General features: G+C 39.9%; 1 protein-coding gene across 3 annotated transcripts in view; it reads right to left on the bottom strand.

Annotated features, from left to right (window-relative positions):
• The window catches only part of magi3a (membrane associated guanylate kinase, WW and PDZ domain containing 3a), a 107,779-nt gene that overhangs the window by 39,288 nt on the left and 49,176 nt on the right, over nucleotides 1-19,315 (bottom strand). The gene's annotated exons all lie outside the window — the stretch shown is intronic.

The following is a 19,315-nucleotide window of genomic DNA, read 5'->3' as shown; positions in this document are numbered from 1 at the left end:
TGTACAAAAGATGGACCTAGCTTCCAGATCACAAACAATAAGCCAATTTTATCTGATGGCCACCAGATGGCGATAGCAGAGGTTGCAAAAAGACTTCAGGTCTCGTGCTATGTTTTAAAAAAGGAGGATTGGCCTTGGTATGCTCATTACATAACGGCTTGTGACCAATAAGCTGCCAGCCAAAGCACTTCACAGTCAGACACACCCCTCCTTGTCAAAAACGGGTTTTTGTTGTTTGTTTGTTAAATCAAGATCTCAAGGCTTTAAAGCAGAAAATCAGAAACCAATGGATGATGTCACTGTAGCTATGCCCACCTTTATCATCGATGAGTTAGACCCTTGAGATACATTTTTCCCCAGCACTGTAGGTTCAGTCAATCAATGTAACCCATGAGACATACATATTTATGTAATTCAAGACCTGCTAAGGAACACATTTTTTTTATTGTGTCCTAATTTGGAAAACCTTAAAATGGCAATGAGTCATTCTTTCTTTTTCACACAACTGTAAGTAAATGTACATAGTATGATCCCTATCCGATCCCAATCGGAATGAAACCTATTAGTCACATGATTAAATATTTATTAGGCTCTGTCATTAAAAATCCAGTCGCATGGCAAAAGGCAAGAGCATAACATTAGCACTATTATTTCCTAGGAGGAACAGCAGTTTAATCCAAGTGTGGGGAGTGATCTGATTAAACATTAATTGGACAATTTTGTAGTAATAATTCAGATGCACTCACGACAAAAAAACAAAAAAACAAAAAAAACAGGAACAGAACATTAGGATGGCTGTTTTTTAGAAGCAAAAGAAAAGGAAGCAAAGTCTGAGAAAGAGAGTGCAAGAAGAAGATTTACAGTTCTTCTAGGAGTGATGGAATATCACAGAGTAAACAGAGAGATGAAGAGAGAAAAAAGAAACCAAGAGCAAAATCCCTTGTGCTTCTTTGCTATAGTTAGACTCTTCCACTGTGTGGTCTCAAGCTGTGTGTGGACCATAAGTTTCTTTCTCAAGAAGGGACACGCAGGATGTGCTTTGAATACGTCTTCACTAACACTGCAGGCATCAAAGCTCATTCTCTCCACCACTGCTTAGCAGGGGGTACACAATTAACCTTACGCTGCTGACTAAGGGAGTGAGCACAAGGATGTGATATCTACATCAATTGTCATGCCATTTGTTTTGTTTTGGGGGTTTTTCTTCTTCTCAAAACAACACTTAGACTTTGATCAGAATCAAGTCTTGTATTATGCGTCTGTCCCTTTTTCTTTGTGCAGCCCAATATGCAGAAACGCAAGGCCAAGATGTGCCAATGTCTGCCAGAGTCTCTGACAGAAGTGGTGAAATCCTGCCGATATCTTATCCAAATCAGGAAATGTTGACAAATCAAACACAAGTCATGCAGTAAATGACAGACTCCAAATGAGATCTACATTAAACTACTGTGGGGAGCTTAAGTCAGTCACGTAATACACCTCTTCCAGCAGAATATGTAAATATGTAATTTTACAAATTGTAAGAGCGATTCTCTTGTTGGCTCATCTGCTCATAAATATTTTGAAATAGTACTCTCCATCATTATTTTAATTAACAACTAAAAACTTTTTTTGCATTCAAATGTATTCACTAATGTACAAAATACACACACATACGCATACAGACACATGTAGAAAATAAAATGTAGAAAAAAAAAATCCAACTCTCATAATAGCAAAGAGAAATATTCCCATAGTGAAAGTAATGAATTTTTTGTGGCGCATCCTACACATCCCACACTCTGTAAGAGCTTTTCCTATTCAAGAAAACTTGAAAAATATTTTTATGACATTTTCATTTGGAAGTGTTAAAGGAGAGCCGAGGCAGCTGGGGAATAAGACAAAATAAAAACCCACCTAATTCCAAAATATTGTAAATTTAATTCATTGTTATTCATTCCCTAAGGGGATAAAACAAGTAATGCTAAGACTGCAGATCAGCAGGATAATGTTGTCTTAAAAAGTGGTGGTGAGAATATTTTTTAATAAAGCGTTTTGAATTTCTTGTTTACTGGATGCTCAACACAACTCGGTACTGTGGCACTGTGCTCTGCAGGAAGGCACAGGCAGGTTTTTTGAATTTTGGGGCTTCCAGTCATCCTTCATGTACCTGCTAATTTACTTAAGCTGAAACGGTACCGTAATTGCAGCATGTCAGTGGTACAAGTAAGTGCTAAGGCATGGAGAAGCATGGCTATCCATTATGTAACTCTATAGACTTTTTATTGGCACAATGAATGTAAGGAATTTAGGTCAATGAAACAAAAGCTGCCTGGCTTTGAATACACAACAAAACCCCACAAAAGCCACAAGCCTGCGGTCCATGTTCCCAGAAGCTATGAGAAATGAAAAACCCCAAATTCTAATAAACATAAAGAAAATACATCCCATCCCTCCCACTGGGTCAAGCTTGTTCCCATGTTAGTGTAGATGGGAGTGATTACCCCTCCGCCAGGGCTTTTATCAAGCTTGGGAAACCCACCCCAAATCTATTTTTTTTACACAAGGCCTTGAAAGATCAACTGGTTTCAGTATGGACAACAGAGGGTACTAACTGATAGCACAGAATTCCTGCAACTATGTGTAGATACAACGCGGGGTCAACAAAAATCAATCTCTTTTTCTCTCTCGCACTTACACACAAACACATGCAAATTACCTCCACTGCCCAAAGCAAACTCCTACTCAAGAGCCTCTAACAGGGTAGCCTTTGTGGCCCGCCTGTCAGCTTGCGTTAGCCTGCCACATCATATCTCCAGAGACAGAAAGAGAATGAGAGAAAGGGGGAGCGCAGCGACTCTGAGCTTCCTGCTAGGTTACAAGGCAGCACATCACTGGCCTGCCAAGGTAGTAGTACGAGGCATGAGGGACACAATGGAAGCCTTTGTGCCTTGTCATCCGGCTATTAGGCACTCTCACACAGGGGGAGTGTAGGGGAGCAGCTGGGGAAAAGGGGAACTGCAGTTCAAGGATGGAGAATTATTAAAAACAAAGGGAGTGAAGGCGGACAAGGTGCACAAAGTGGGCGATGTTTGCACGGAGGATTAATGATGATGCATGGGAACACACATGGAAACCTACCATGCTTGTCTCATTTTCCCTTTTAATCATTGTTCAACCACTCCATGCATGCCTGTGCCGCCCTTTCTGTGGAGATTCATCAGCCTTGGCAGATCCCCACGGGGCTCTTCACACCTATGTTTGAGATCACTTTCTGAATTGCTATCAGGCCTCCCTGCATCTCTCCTTTTTCTCTATTCCACTGCTAGCCACTTAACCTTTTATTTGCTCTAATAACAATCCTCTGCTTTCAAGCGATGTCTGCATCTACCTGTCACTATAGTGCCTCTCCACCTGTCTTCTGCCGCGAGGATAAAGGCAAATACAAGCCAAGCCCTCTTTTTGTCTATAGCTGCCATTAGTTTTCAGGTCACATATTGAGGAGCAGGAGGACAGACTTAGCAGATGGGTACACAACTTTTCTGCTTTACAGTGCACAATGAAATTCTAAAGCAGAACAAATCCTTTGTAATGTACTTTTATTTAGAAATATGAGGTGCTTCGGATTTTTTTTTAAACATAATTACAACAAAACAGAATAAAATCAAAAGCCTAGAAGCATGCTAGCAGCACTGAGACTGTTTCTACATAATCCTTCATCACAATGCTAACACAATTTAGCAGGTATAATGCTGACTCTGTTCAATTTCTTAGAAAAACTGTGTTAAAATGTGCCAAATCACACGACCAGCAAAGCACAGTTGAGGATGACAGTAATGGGTTTTTTAAGCATCTCGTCTTGAAAGAAATAATACCATCAACTGAAATTTCATCTGGGGAAAAGTGTCTCACGACAATCCATCCAACAGTTTAAGACATGCCATTGAAAACCATATATGGGCTAATAATTTCATGTGGTGCCTATCGATTATCACTTTTATAGGCTTCATCTTCTAGCGACCAAAGTGGAACCAGGTCTAATAGTTTACGTAGTATTTTAATCATCAGCAGACCAACAGATTAGATCATAGCCGTTAATCTGTTGTTCAGACTGGTATAATCATGAGAAAGAAGTTAGGTTGACTCAAAAAAAAAAAAAAAAAAAAAAACTCTTGGCAAAATGAGAAACTTCAACTACAGAAACAATTAAGCTTCCAAACTTTGTACCGAGCACTCAGGTAAAACTATCCATCTTTGTTTGTCTTCTGCTAAAACCCTGCAGCTCGACTTGGCACACCAGCATGCTCTCGGTTCACCGGGGCCAAAACAATACACTTGCAATACAGATATTTACCCAGGCATCCAGTAAACAGCGGTTAAATTACAATATGCTTGCATAGACACAATGCTCTTCCAAAATGAGAGAGGAAGCAATGAAGAGATGTCACCAGCAGGGGTGTCAGTGGGCGTCTAATGAGGCAATTCTCTGACAGTAGTGCAGCTCCAGAAATGGTGAGAAAGCCCCTGCCATCTGCTAATTACCACCTTGTTAGGTTCATTTGGCAACTTGGGACAATAGAATGTCCTGCCTCATTCTGTATGACAGGCAGACAGAGGAATCACCAGATTTTTGGAAACGCGGTTCTCTATATTTATACTAAAAAGGTAGAGGAAAATGAAATAAACACTTACGGCTCATTTTGGTTTCCCTTTAGAGAGCAACAGGCATACAAACATGGTGGGTTTTGCACCAGTGGGCTCATCTTTCAGTCTCATGTCTGCTCACTCAAGGTGACATGAATAAAACCAGCATTTCTCCTTAAACACCCTTCTTTGAAGTTGGAGAGGTGTGGATTGTTTCTTGTTTTAGACCAAATCTTTCGCTCGTGTGGTCACTGTTTAAGCTGAGAGCTGTTCTTTAATTGGCTAGAAAAGGGAGTCTGTGTGAAGTCAATTAGTGCTGCAAAGCTCAAGTGATTAATTGTGGATGGAGGAACACTTTGGGATGAAAAATGTTAGATGAAGGAAATCAATGTCCCCAGTAGCCCTTCTCCCTTCAGGTTAGATAGATCTCTCTTGAAATCCAATTAGTGGCACCATATCTTAACATAAGGTCAGACTGCACAGTGTGGGTGTTTTGGCTGTAAAATAACTAATGGCCAGGTCAGAGACCTTTTTAGACAAGATACATGTTTCAGTTTCAGTATTTCAACGTTTAAAATCAAGACTTTACAGAATGTTGAATGACAGGATTTATAGGCAATAAGTATCAAATTCCTATTGATAACAGAACTGGAGGAAATGAGGTGCTGGAGAAGGGACTCTTCATGATATTATGTGAGCTTGGTGTGGCACAAGGACAGCAGCATTATCCCTGCACCCTTGGCAGAAGTATGCAATGAACTCTTTTAGCAGGTAATTGAAAGGAATAGTCATGCTACAGATTGAATGCGGACTTAATGTTATAGGTTTATTATAGTCAGTGTAATAATCATCAGTGCACTTGGCAGTAGACACAGATGGTCTCCCAAAGCACTCGGCATTCAGAAATATATTCTTGGATTCGGGTGGCTTACTTGCAATTGTTGGCTGACTGTACTAAATATCCATTACTTACATGTTTGAGATGAAACTGGCTTAGTGCAGCCTTGGCTCATTTAACAGTCTACACCTATTATATTGATACATAGAGCATGTGTGCATGCCATATCAAAACTTCAGTGGAGCCAGTCAGTCTGTGTAGTACGGTGTGATGAATTCTTGCCAAATGAGGTGACTTCACATTAATTCAAAGTACCCTGTCCTCCCCAGTCAATAGTTAACCACATGCAATAAAAGTAACAAGCATTTGTCTTCCAGGCAGTAAGAAGTGACCTTGAAATTGTCCTTTCACACTTACACACACACACACACACACACACACACACACACACACACACACACACACACACACACCTATCTATAGATCTATATCTATCTATCTCTATCTCTCTATCTCTATAGGTATTTATAGATAGATTTATACACATATACATACACATATATACAAAGCTACAGGCAAGCCTTTTTGGTTGCCTTTTGATTCTTAGCTGAGGCAGGGAGGCGAAAGAACAGTCACCTGACAGTCATCAGAAGCAGGTCTTCTCTTCTCTCCTGTCCTATCCCCTTTCTGTGATATGGAGCAGACTGACAGATTGTGGCATTAAACTCTCCTTCACCCAGTATTTATCTCCAGCCACTTCTCTCAGAAAATGATTTCTTGGCCCTGCAGTCTGTCAGATCCATTGCAGCTCAGTTGACACACCCACCTCTACTACCTATATGTTCATCAGCTATTGGAGGTCATCCATACCAAAATCTCCTGGGAACAAACTGCTGTCCTGTAACATATTAGAGATGCATTTGCTGCTGAACCAATATAACTTTTGATTAAAGGTTATATTAGTTTGGTCCACACAGAAATAGCTATTGTTATGTCACCTAATCCTACCTATGATTGGTGTTTCATGGTTTCACTGACAGCTTTTTTTGAAGTTATCCAGTGATATATTTTGCCATGTACTTCAGCTCAGGCTTTTGTACAGATAATCACGGTTCCCAGAGGATGTATACTAATCACTTTCGAGATTCACTGACTTTTCCTAACACCTATGGCAGAAAGCCATGAAATTTGTTTCAGATATTTGTGGTTCCCACAGGATGTTTTTGGTGTAACCATGACTTTTTAACACAGTGGCAATATTATATAAAAACACATATTTTCCTTAACCCTTTAAAACAAACATAAGTCCCAGCAGCCTTAGCTTTACTTCTTGTTCTGGGCTAATTAGTAAATGCTACAATTCTTCCATTGTGGGAGGATATACACTATGTTAGCAATATCACAGTGAGCACAACATTAACATTTAAAACAAAGCAACACTGTGTCGAAGTACAGCATAACAAAGCTATTATTGTGGTTGCAGACAGTCTTGTTACTTCAACTGATTACATCATGGTTTAAGCACACAAAAAACTGTATTACCATTCACACTATGTAAACATTGGAATGTCTTAAATTCAGCTTTGGATTTTAAGAAATTGATGTCCGTTTTAAAAGATCATTTTACATCAGTACAATACCAGTTAACATAAAGTTATATCTCAATTAATGGCATAATTTTACTGGAATTCAGAAAGCTATTAACCAACACATAATGTACTAGTACTAGTACCAGTGGATTCTCAAATCCCAGTTCAACACCAAAAGAAATTATTTATCCCATGAACTTAAACCTTATTTATTTATTTATTGAAGAATTCATGTTTAAGAAGTTTAAAAAGTTAAATCACCAGCATAGTGATTGCAGACCATTTATTTACAATGCTAATCTTATATTTTGTTTACAGAACAGAGACTGAAATGTTAGAGTCGCTGCCCTGTAAACTACTAACATTAATGCAAATAACGGAAATTTCAGAATAACATAAGAAGGATATGGTTGAATGTTGAACTGTGAATTCATTTACTTTAAATTCTATGAGCAGATTTGGATGTTGATATTTTGGGTGCTTTGCTAAACTGGAAGAATTTCTTCCCTTTGGCTGAAAAGCACACCTTGAGTGAATAAATCATCACCTGCCTCGGGCTGCCTTTATGACTCAGGTGAGTGACAGTGTTATTGTGGCAGTTGCAGTTAATTGTCATCTTCCTCATACACTACAGTTTTTGCAGTGTCTGTGGGTGTCATTCTTCTTCAGCATGTAATGACAGACTAGGATGTGCTGCCCCCCTCAGTTCCTGAAGAACTGCATATACTGCCTACAGTACCTAATGGTACAGAAGATAGAAATTGGTACCATTGTGTTTTCAGAATTTTAGCATCAAAAAGGAGAGTAAGTATCAGTTTGGGATACCTAAGGTACTTTAAGAGTAATCAGTAGATGTCACTTAAATTGCAATGTTAAAAGGTACAGCTTCTGTAAGTATGTCTGTGAAGGTTCTCAGTCATCCAGGACATCGTAGTCTAAGGAGCTTGGAAAGAAAAGGACTTTTTTAAGTTTCTTGAAGACGTTTCACCTCTCATCCGAGAAGCTTCTTCATTTCTAAGAGCAATTGGTGGAGAGCCCCAGATTTGAAACCCTATGGGAGTGTCCCCAAGAGGGTCATGTATTCCCTATTGATCCTCTACCTAATCACACTTGAAGACGAGCCAAGGTGTGAAAACAGGTGTGGTTCACAATCAGCCAAGGTTTCAGGTGAACCCATTGTGAAGCCTAGCCCCACCCTATCATGTGATTTACTGAAGTCAAAGGGCCCTGGATGTGAGTGGGCATTAAGGCGCCTGGGAGGGGATCTCAAAACTGGATTATAGATGGCAGACAGTTGGCGTCTTAAACTTAAAGAAGTCCAGACGCTTTTCTTTCCAAGCTTCTGTAAGTGCACTTTTTACTTCAGGTTGGCTGCTTTTAATCACTCTGTAGAGTGAATCTTACACCGTGTTCGGTGTACTGGCCAAAAGCCTATGGAACACACTGTAAGGGCCTCCTTCCACAAAGATTCAGAGAAAAAGCAGGGAAGAAAAGTCAACAACGGCAAACTTTTAACAAGCTGTAGAGACCTCCATCGTCCACTACAGAAGAGGACTCAAGCGTGCTTTTCCAAAATTACTACCAGGCAGCAGACCCATACAAAGATGACAGCAAGAGAAACAATGCATGGAAAAAGGAAGAAAAGAGCAGGTTTTTAAACAAGGTGTCATTTAGAAACTTGTCTGTTTTTCATAGTTTTCATCTTCATTTCTACACAGCACTTCACTTTTACTCTGAATGCACAGCTCCAAAATTCTTACAGTGAGTCAAGCCCTTGTTGAGGCATTCAAATAAGATACAAATTTTAGATAAAAAATACAATGCACAACAGTTATGAAATGAAGGTGTGTGTGTGTGTGTGTGTGTGTGTGTGTTAAAAAGAGAGCCTTCAAACACATTTCTTCCTTGCCCCATTATTCATCTTGCTGATCTATTATGTGGAGGCCAGAAAAGAAGTAGCTCCCTTCTGCACGCTACATCATCAAAAAGCCTTCTGCTGTTTGCTATCTTTGCAGTTTGAAACCTCCGTCTGTCTATCCACACACAGACACACGCATACGCCTATTATAGGCCCACACAACCCACAGACAAACAAAAGCACTCCCTCGCACAACACGTGAGCATGCATGTGCACACATGCACTCTAACAAATAATAGCTTCCAAAGGGGTTTAATGAGAAACAAGAGATCAAAGACCAGAACAATCTTTCTCGCCCCATCTCTGTGATAGTCATCTTTCCATCTCGCCGCATGAAGAGGGAGACAAAGGGTTTCATTGTCATCAGTGGATCAGAGAGAAATGAAGAAGCGACAAGAGGAGAGATCGGTCAGCTTCCTATTGAAAAATGGAATTGAGAGGGACCAGATGGAAGGATTCTCAGACACATCTAGGTGGTCAAAACAACAACAACAACAAGAGTGGTGGATGTTGCAAATACATGTATGTGATTTGCACCCTAACAATTAAGTTATCAAGCTCCACCAACCACAGACATTTACGATTACAGGAGGAACTGGCGTACCAAAAAATCCACGACAGGTAAAGGACAATGCACAAGATTTCCTAAAGTTGCAAAGCACGTGCAATCTGTTTCTGCTTCAGAATGTACCAAAGCGGCAAAAGTAGCATCTGCAGCTCTACGGATTATAGTTCTACAGAGCAAGTAAAGTGATGCGCTCTTAGCCTCAATAACTTGGGCTGTCACTGACAATATGCTCCCTGATGCATCAGGGAGAACCCCAGGGAAACAAAAAGTCTCTCCATCTTTTCTCCCTTTCTCTCTTTCTGTCTGACACACACACACTGATTTTGATTTTCATCAAAGAAAAAAAATCTACAAGTACTCTAAATATATGGCAATGAAATGTATCAGACGCCTAACATTTTGTGTGATCGTGAGAATGTGGTACAAGAATTATTTACAAGGGATGTGTCATGACAGAGGAATTTGCCAAGTTCCTAAACTCTGGACATTTGGTGATGTGTGATTTCGTATGTTTGCATACAGTGTGTATGTGCGTGGGTGTGTGTGCCTAAAATGCCCTGGGTAGTCAGCAGTGATGTTTCGCATGTCTGCTAATAATATGCACAGCCAAGCAGAAGGTGTTTTGTATTGGAAAGCACCGCCCGAGGAGCAGCAGTTGCTGATTTGATGTGTGCATCTTGTTGCTTGGCTGACCCAGATGCTGTCTCGAGTCTCGACTCACATCTTCAAATGGCATGTTGCTGACACGGACACACACACCAGAGCTGTATCTGCATACATTAGTGCTGAATCAATGACATTTATTAGTCAGTAAGTAATTACTCAATAATTATGAAAGCTATTTAAAAAGGGAGAGTACCAAGAACTAGGTGGTCTTTTATAATGGAAAGACGCATTTTATTTTTTATGCTTCATGAAATTTTGACCTCTTCTGAAGTCTGTAGACTTTTATTAACATTGAGTAAGCAATTATGAAGCCTCAGAGGCGATTCTGCATAATGAGTACTTATGATTTAGTTATTTTAAATATTTTGATGTGCCTTTGTCTGCTCTTGAGAAGGATTTTTAATGAAGAATAAAAACTCATAAGAGTATTTGCTACTTAGCAAGCAATTTAGTCGCGACTAAAGCAAAACCAGTCGATACTGGCCCTTAGCTGGCTGATCAGTGCATCCCAAGTAAACTTCCTCAGTTGAGGCAATCATGTGACATGCCGTAAAGCTTCATAACAACAATTAAAAAGAACTTTTGGTCTGGTCATAAGTGATTATAACCACATGTTTTACTTAGACACATGAAAATGCAAACTCAGTTTACTGTAACCTCTTCATGTACATCACTATGTCCTTGACTGCACCTTCACTCTTCTTCATCAGCATGTGCTGTCATGAGTAGCTATGGCTAAAAAGCAATTCCAGGTCCAAGGAATGATGTATCCACTATTTCTGGCAGACAATCACAACCTGATCCTTGTCGTCCATCTCCAGGAGGCTATGCTGGGAGGGTGTGCATGAAGAGAAACCACTCTCCTACATTACTGTCATTTATCATGTGTAGCAGCCTGGCTGCAGAACAGGACACTCACCTATCACTGAAATGACTCAGCTAGTTGAACTTCAGTAATCTTAGCCCACCGCTCATCTTCCATCACTCATACGTGCGTTTGAGGTGTGCATACGATGTGTGTGGAGGATAATTAGAATGATGGTGCAAGGTTGTTTTTTTTTTATAGCACATATACACAAGTGTAGGTGTAACTTAAGTGTAGTCATGCCTACAAACATTGCTTGGCCACTAGATACAAACATTTAGTCTATGAATTATCTGTAACTCTTTGAAGACACACGAGGGGCTACTCAATAAACCTGGTGTATGCCCTGGGAGGAGAGGGCAGCCACATCAGTCACTCAAAGCAGATGAAAAGGTTATAGCAGCCAGATGCCAGCGAGCAGATATGAAGAGAATCAGAGAGGCAAAACCTCCCTACAGCTGCTGAATGTCAACTAAATATTTATCTCATGCCATTTTTGAGGCTGTCTCTGATTTGTATTCTTTCACTTCCACATAGCAGACATTGATTATGTTTAATAAATAATTCCTCCACATGACCGACAGACTGATGGATTAGGCATGATGGACGTGGTAGGGTGGGGCGAACTAGAGCATATCAAAGTCAACATCTGTGTCCACAATGTCGTCACACAACCGACAGAAGTAGAGGTTGGCTGAGTCTGCCAACACTGTCTCTATAAACACTGCAAAGTATGTGGGGAGATCACAGTGTAAGAGGTGGGATCAAAAGGTTCTGAGACTGTTCCTGTTGTGCACCAGTAGAGCACGGCGTGATCATACACATGCAAAAATAACTGCGCTGGGATAGAACCATGAATGACCTCATTAACATCTGGATCTGTGTTTCACAGGTTTTTGTGACCAATTTCAGGTGCTCGTTTGTCTATAAAGATCTGTATAAACAGGCCTGGGATGACCTTCATGTTAACGGCCAAACAACTGTGAGCACAGTTAGTCTCCAAGACAGATGAAGAGAAATAAGGCTAGAAGCATGACCATCATTTGAGATTTACCATGATTTTGTGGGTCCAATAGCCAAAAAAAGAGTCATAATGTAATCTTATGTAATGTCATAAACGTTTGGCGTAACTGACCTGAACTATTATACATGCCATTATATAAACTTCTACATATACCAACTTTATAGGCTCACCACCCTTTTCCTAGACACTGGTTTAGCTCCAAGCAACTTGCATGTGCACACTGTATGGATATCTGTGTATATGCATCTGTAAGTAAGTGTCAGACAGAGGGAAAGCACATGAACAAATGCTCTGAAAATATGTATTCAAAGCGCTCCCTCTAGGGCGCTTTGCAGTGGGACAGAAAGAGGCTAAGGCCATATACCGAAAAGAAAACATACGTGTTTGTCAGATCCACCACCAAATATCACAAGCAGAGCCCTGAGCCACTTTATTAGCATCTTGAAGGTGCTTTCTGTCAGGCAAACAGTGCACACGGAGAGCATGGCAATAATGACACCCAGCCTGAGTGAGTGAGTCATGATGTTGTGTAGCTCAGGGACTGATCCAGTCAGAACTGATTTAATAGAGGCGAGTCATCTCCCAGTTGATATATACAGTTGATCTCTGTTATTAATATTATGTCACAGAGATAGCTTGCCAGAACATTCCAGTGGGGGGAGGTGGGAATTTGTTAGATGATTCTTTCCATGTGAGTTTTCCAGCTAACACGTAGCTTTGTTCTCAATCGTACCAGTTTGCAGTAACACACACAAACTAAGGCTAGATCATCCCTCTGAGAGCTAAACCTTACAAACTACGGCGTGATTTCAATAATGACCTATGGGGTGAAGGGTGAGTCAAAAAATCGAACTGATACAGCGGGCCAACATGGACCACAGACCCCCTGTGTTATTTCAGCTAAATGTTAAACGCTGGAGGACACGACGACCCCAACCACAACACACCAACATACTCCCACTGACCCTCAATCATAATTATCTGGCTTATTTTTTTCACAGACGATCTTCTGAAGCATCCAACTGAAGATGTGCAACACGGACATTACACCTGGTTAACCTAAGGTCAAGAATGTGGAAGGGAGGAGTTTAGGAAGAACACAGTCATGGTGACGGTTAAAAAATGTTTATGTTTGCAGGTCCATATGTAAAAGGTATACTCCTGTGTCCATCTTCAATGCGCCCTTGCACAGCCTGAGTTGGAAATGTGCTGTGATGAATTTGGAGACAAGCATTCCTTGCTTCTTTTGTGCTCTCCTCACACACTCCTCAATGTTTCTTTTGACAGCTGAAAGCTTCGCAATCTCTTACCGTGGAGAAGTATGTCTTACGCTGAAACAAAACAACTCTGCTCTTGTGTTTCAAGTGCTATGAAAAACAAGTTTGGTGCTGGCAGCACTGAAGGGGCAGAGAGAGAGAGTGAGAAACCGTGTGACGGTGCAGGGTGAAGGCAGGAAATCCACTTTAGTGTGGATACCACCAGCCTTACTTTTCTTTACCTTTGATTTTTTCCAGTCTTCAGTCTTTGAGCCCAGAGCACGCGGGAGCTTAAGTTAGGGAACTTATTTCAGTCTTAACTAAGGGATTTTGTCTTAAGAGCTCTCTAAGTGGAAAATAGCAGTTATTATCCATCTGCTTGAAAAACAAAAAGCACAAAAGATGATTTTTGGTAATTAAATCTTTAAAAACCATCTCTGAGAGAAAAAAATAAGACCACACGCTGCAGCGTATTTTTTGTCACATCTCTTATTTAACATTTTACTTTAACTTTTTGGTTTCCATTTAAAGACAAACACTTAACAATGTAACACTGGAGAAGTGAAATGCAGCATGGAGGTGGAGTGTCACTCATTTCATGGGTGGGTGGAGGGCGGAGGAGTAGATGCAATACCGCCATTTTTGTTTGTGAACTCTTCACATGTAACAGAACAGCCGATTACGGACAACAATCCCAGACTGAGAGAAATCCATTAGGCATAATAACTAAAACAGGAAGCGCCTTTATTGGAGCATACATCCCAGAGAGTGAGGAGAATGAGGATAGCAACCATTTCTGAAGACAATGATAAATTTAATTAGCAGCGTGATACAACTGGAGGGAGATTCATACCCCTCTGTATGGTAATCCGCTTTCCCTGAGAATATTTCTGAACAGGATTATAAACGGAGGAACAAGCAAAGAGTTGGCAGCAGGATGAGGACCAGGCTCTGTGGCAGGACATCGTTCAGTTGATGCTGGGTTTTCCATTAGAGGGCAACTCACGAGAGGCTACTGCCAGCTGTCTGGGATAGTAGATTAAGTGAATCATTATGAAGCCCTATACGAAGCCAGCACTCATGTCAGATTTGAGGAATCCAAATGGGACAACAAAAATGATTTAAATTGCGTATCCTCAGCAAACAGTATGTAAAACCTGACCACTCTCATATGGTGCAAACATTCTATTTACATACTTTTATAACACACATAAATATATTAGCTCTTCACCTCAGGGGTTCACGTTGCTTTCAGTGTGACTGACAAGTTTGCCAGGAAGCAAAGGTGCGCGGTCTATTAGGGCCGATGAAGAGACAGCATGCTTTTGCAGCGCAAACCATAATTTTCAATTATAATAGTGGATTAATGGCAATCAGCACACCCAGGTGGTGTCTGTGATTAGCTAATCTACAGAAGCATGCATAATGACATCTGTTCCACTCCAAACCAAATGCTAGCCTGTTGTGGTTAACATTCTGTAGCAAGCAAGGGATTGGGAGGAAGAGGAGGAGGGGAGGTGGATTTATTTCTGGGAAGAAAAAAAATTTATTAGAAAAGTCCCCCCCCCCCCCAAATCAATATACATAGGAGGGAGAACACAGAGGTCAATTACAAGCTAAATTGGCTCTGTTGGAATAGACTACATCACACAATATTTTGGCCTTCTCTGCTCCAGTAAATCCCCACTTGGGAAACGCCTGCATATGTGCGAAAATCAAACTTTGTCACTTCAAAGACATTCTGCCACTTAATCAAGGCACCACTAAGCCAGCCCAATTATGTATTTTTTTTCCTCTTTTCAAACCATTTCACTCATAAATGGACAGACAAAGTTAAACGCTCACAGCCAATCTTCTTAATAGGGAGGGAGGAAAAGCTGAAACCAGGCGCTAATTCAGAGGAATAAATACACTGTCAATTAGCCAGCAGAGGCGGTGAAGGAAACACCATTACAGAGCAGTTTTCATCAAGCAGCCCTGCTCAGACTGAAGCATCACTCATTGTTGTGTTAACGACTTTTAACTAATTGTGTCTAGTTCTCAGGGCTGCTTTGACTTTGTTCACCATCTTTAGATCAAATGCAATGAAACAGTCCAGTACGTGCACTGACAGTGCAATTAACCCACTAAGAATTTTACAAGGCTTGAAGCTCTCTTCAATTTATGGTTCACTTCACTTATTATGGAAAGGCTTTTGACCCCTTGACTTCTCCTATTCTAGAGTACAGCATGAGAGTGTGGACTGTCTCATTCATAAAATGACATTATAACTGAAAATTAAGCATACTTCAGCTCCGGTTTCTTCAAACGCAATAATTACATAGACTGCATTTAGCGGGTGTCAGGATTCAAAGCCTTTATGACTACTGTTTTATTTAGTCTTAATTCGTAAGTATTAATTGGTTTTAGTGAAAACAACAAACAAATAACACAGCAGCGACAATAAAGGGGTTAAATTAAGCAACTAAAAACCTAGAAAAAATGTCTGTGATGTGATAAAGCTGTATGTAAAGTTGTTATTCAATACATGGAAAGCCAGGAGAAGAATCTGGAAACAGGACAGGCAAAACTGTTAACAAGGCCAGATGTTAATGTAGCTGATTTGTCCAAGACCAAAGTGGAACAGAGGTTCATAAAGCTGGAAGGGAAAGGAAAGCATATCTGTCAGTCACCAGCAAAGATATGGACGAAATACTGCTAATCTCACTGAAAGATCTTAAGACAGAGACATCACAGACTGCTCCTAGAGAAAATATGGCTAACTGGATTTTCATATTACTCGTAACACATGGGTTTTACAGTTTGGACAAAAGCCAAATTAAGTGGGGAAGCACTCCACTCTCCTAGTGCTAACGATGGAAATACAGAGGGAGATTAATGAGTTCCCTTGTTGCAAGGCTGTCCCATTTTAGAGAGCTAGAAGTGCTCTCTTAAAGAGGGGCACAAAAAAAGCTAGAACTACACAGACAGACCAGTAAGCTGAACTGTAACATTAGCATGCCCATAATGTTATTACAACCCCGTAATAAGCTAATGCTTATTTATAACATTGATTCATCCATCCATTCAACTGATGTGGGCTTGTGCTTATCCCAAGAGCAAGAGAAGGGGTACCACCTGGACAGGTTGCCGGTTCATCACATTTATGCTTTCATTCACAGCTTAGAATCACCACCTGACCCAGACCAAGGAGGAAACCCGAATACCCAGACAAAAACCATGCACGTACAGGGAGAATAAACTTCATACAAAAAGGTTGGTCTTGCCAGCTGGTCTGCAGACTGAAACCAAAGACCTCCTGGCAGTCTGTCACCATCAGATGACAGTAATACTCACTGTTCCATCTGTGTACAACATATTGTCACATATTGTATTGCTATCAAAATATAAATTATCCTCATACTAGAATGTTGTCAAAAGTATAGAAAAAAAACTTTTGAAGAGGAATAAATAAGACTTATACTTCAGACTGAAAGTCAAGAAAACCTATCAAAGCAAGGCCCCAGAGCTATAAGACACACACTGACATGAAGTTGTCTTATTGATAAGTTGGATTGCAGTTTCCTTTTATGATCCCTGGGTCAAATAAAAAACTGCAAAGAAAAGGATCCCTCAGACTGATAAAGCACAGAGGAGATAAAAAGGATGCTTTAAAAGGAAAAACAGACACAGGTTGTAAACACTAACAACTGAGGGAGCAGCATTGCTATTCTCTAAATGTTGTTTGTCTGGGGCCATGCCAGGAGATGAAACAGCCAGTGATTGATGCCACTTATATTTGTCCTCGCCTCCTGCCCCTGGCACAATCACACTGAGAATGTTTTCAAATAAACATAGGCTCAGATTTATGATATTGGGGCAGTGTTATTAAAAATGACAAAAGTAGTTTCAAGTTTTTGCATGAAAGAAATCGACACAGTACGACAAGAAAGAAAATGGATCTATTTAATTCTGCAAGTCGGTATTAAGTCCAGCTTGCTTTAGGATGAGAATAATAAGAAGAAAAAAATACATAAAATTAAAAACACATATTGAATATTTACATGTTCAGCGCTATGATATCATTGTCTGTAAAATCCTGCCTACCAACACTGCATAGATTCATCAAAACCCACATGGCATTTAGCTGTTTGGCATGCTATCTGCCTTCAAGCTCCATATAAATATTGGATGCTGTGCACAGAGCAAGAGATTCACTATACTGCAAAGCTGTCTGATAGAGCAAAGACAAAGAAAAAAAAAAAGAAAGGAGCAAATCAAAATACAGATGTCAGAGCTGGCTGTCCATTTAATTGAGAAAAAGTAAGTCCTCAGTCACTTGTAAGAAACAGCCAAGTATATCAGAGTTGTGACGTCAGATTCGTGCCAGATTGGTTTTCAGTGGTTTCATTACCAGGCGTAATTCAGGTCTCACAGCTGTTTGTGAGACGAAAGAAAGTAAAGCAATCAGTAGAGAGAAAAGCATCAATCATACTGATACCTTCTGGGGATTTCAATCCTGGAACTGTGTGGGTATACTGTGCAGGTTGTTTTGTCAAGAAGTAAAAGCGTTGTCACACACAGTTCTTCATTCAGCTGGGAATATATTGTTCTGCTGTTGTGGGACGGGCCTTCTTTTTTTAATTCTATCCTGAACAGGGAGTGTATGTTAAAAAAATAAGAATAACATTTGTTTTAAGGTGAGTAAATTTTGTGTTTTCCTAAATCTCCAGTGCAAACAGATTTCTGGAATACGACTCAATCAACAACAATGACAGACTGTAGCTTTGGCAGTTTGACTTAGTCAGAATTGTAAGATTCATATGTGGAATTACGCCTACTTTCTTTTCAACGGCGGAATAAAACATACTTTTTAAACTGCCTTAATGTGAGTGTAACTTGGCTCTTTAACCCAATAAGAAAGTTAAGAAAGTTCTTGCTTTGGGTGTAGTCACATTACTGTCAGAGACAGAATAACTAAGATTAAAAGTAAATTACAACATTTAAAAAAAAAAGCCAAAGGCAAGAAACAAACCATAGTAGGTGCAAACTAAGGGTCAGGGGCTGTACAAACTGTACAAACACCTTTTTTCAGACCTTAGACCTTTTTTCACAGGGTGCATGTAGACTTAGCAGGAGCATTAATAATGACTATTAAATTGTCACAGCTAAGCTTTAACAGAGTGACACTGATACAACCCACATCAGGATCAAAGCAGGTAAAGTGGATATGCCCTATTAATCTGTACTTCAGTCAAGACCAATACTGTCCACAGAGTACTGTCAGTACGATGTGCAATTTATATTTTTTCATACGCCTCTGCTCCGCACTCAGCCGCAGTGTTGGATATGACATATTTAAACGTAACACGTACTGTAAGCACATTTTATATGTATATGTATATATATATATATATATATATATATATATATATGTATATATGTATATATATATATATATATATATATATGTATATATGTATATGTATATATGTATATATGTACATATATATATATATACATATATATATATATATATATATATATATATATATATATATATATATATATATATATATATATATATATATATATATATATATATATATATATATATATATATATATATATATATAAAAACGCAGAACAGCAGTCCCCACTGCTGTTCTGCATAGGCCTGAACCCCCTCAGTGAGATCATTAACAAGACTGGCTACAGATACCGACCACGAAACGGAGCGGTTGTCAGCCACCTCCTGTACATGGATGACATCAAGCTGTATGCCAAGAGTGAACGAGACATCGATTCACTGACCCACACTACCAGGATATACAGCAATGACATCGGGATGTCATTCGGGCTGGAGAAGTGTAGTCGGATGATAACAAAGAGAGGGAAGGTAGTCAGAACTGAGGGGATCGAGCTACCAGAAGGCAACATTGCAGACATAGAGGACAGCTACAAGTACCTGGGGATCCCGCAGGTGAAT

This window comes from Pelmatolapia mariae, linkage group LG20 (assembly GCF_036321145.2).
Source record: "Pelmatolapia mariae isolate MD_Pm_ZW linkage group LG20, Pm_UMD_F_2, whole genome shotgun sequence".
NCBI classification, from domain to species: Eukaryota; Metazoa; Chordata; class Actinopteri; order Cichliformes; family Cichlidae; genus Pelmatolapia; species Pelmatolapia mariae.
Note: the sequence above shows the minus strand (reverse complement) of the source record. Positions and strands in the feature narration are given on the sequence as shown.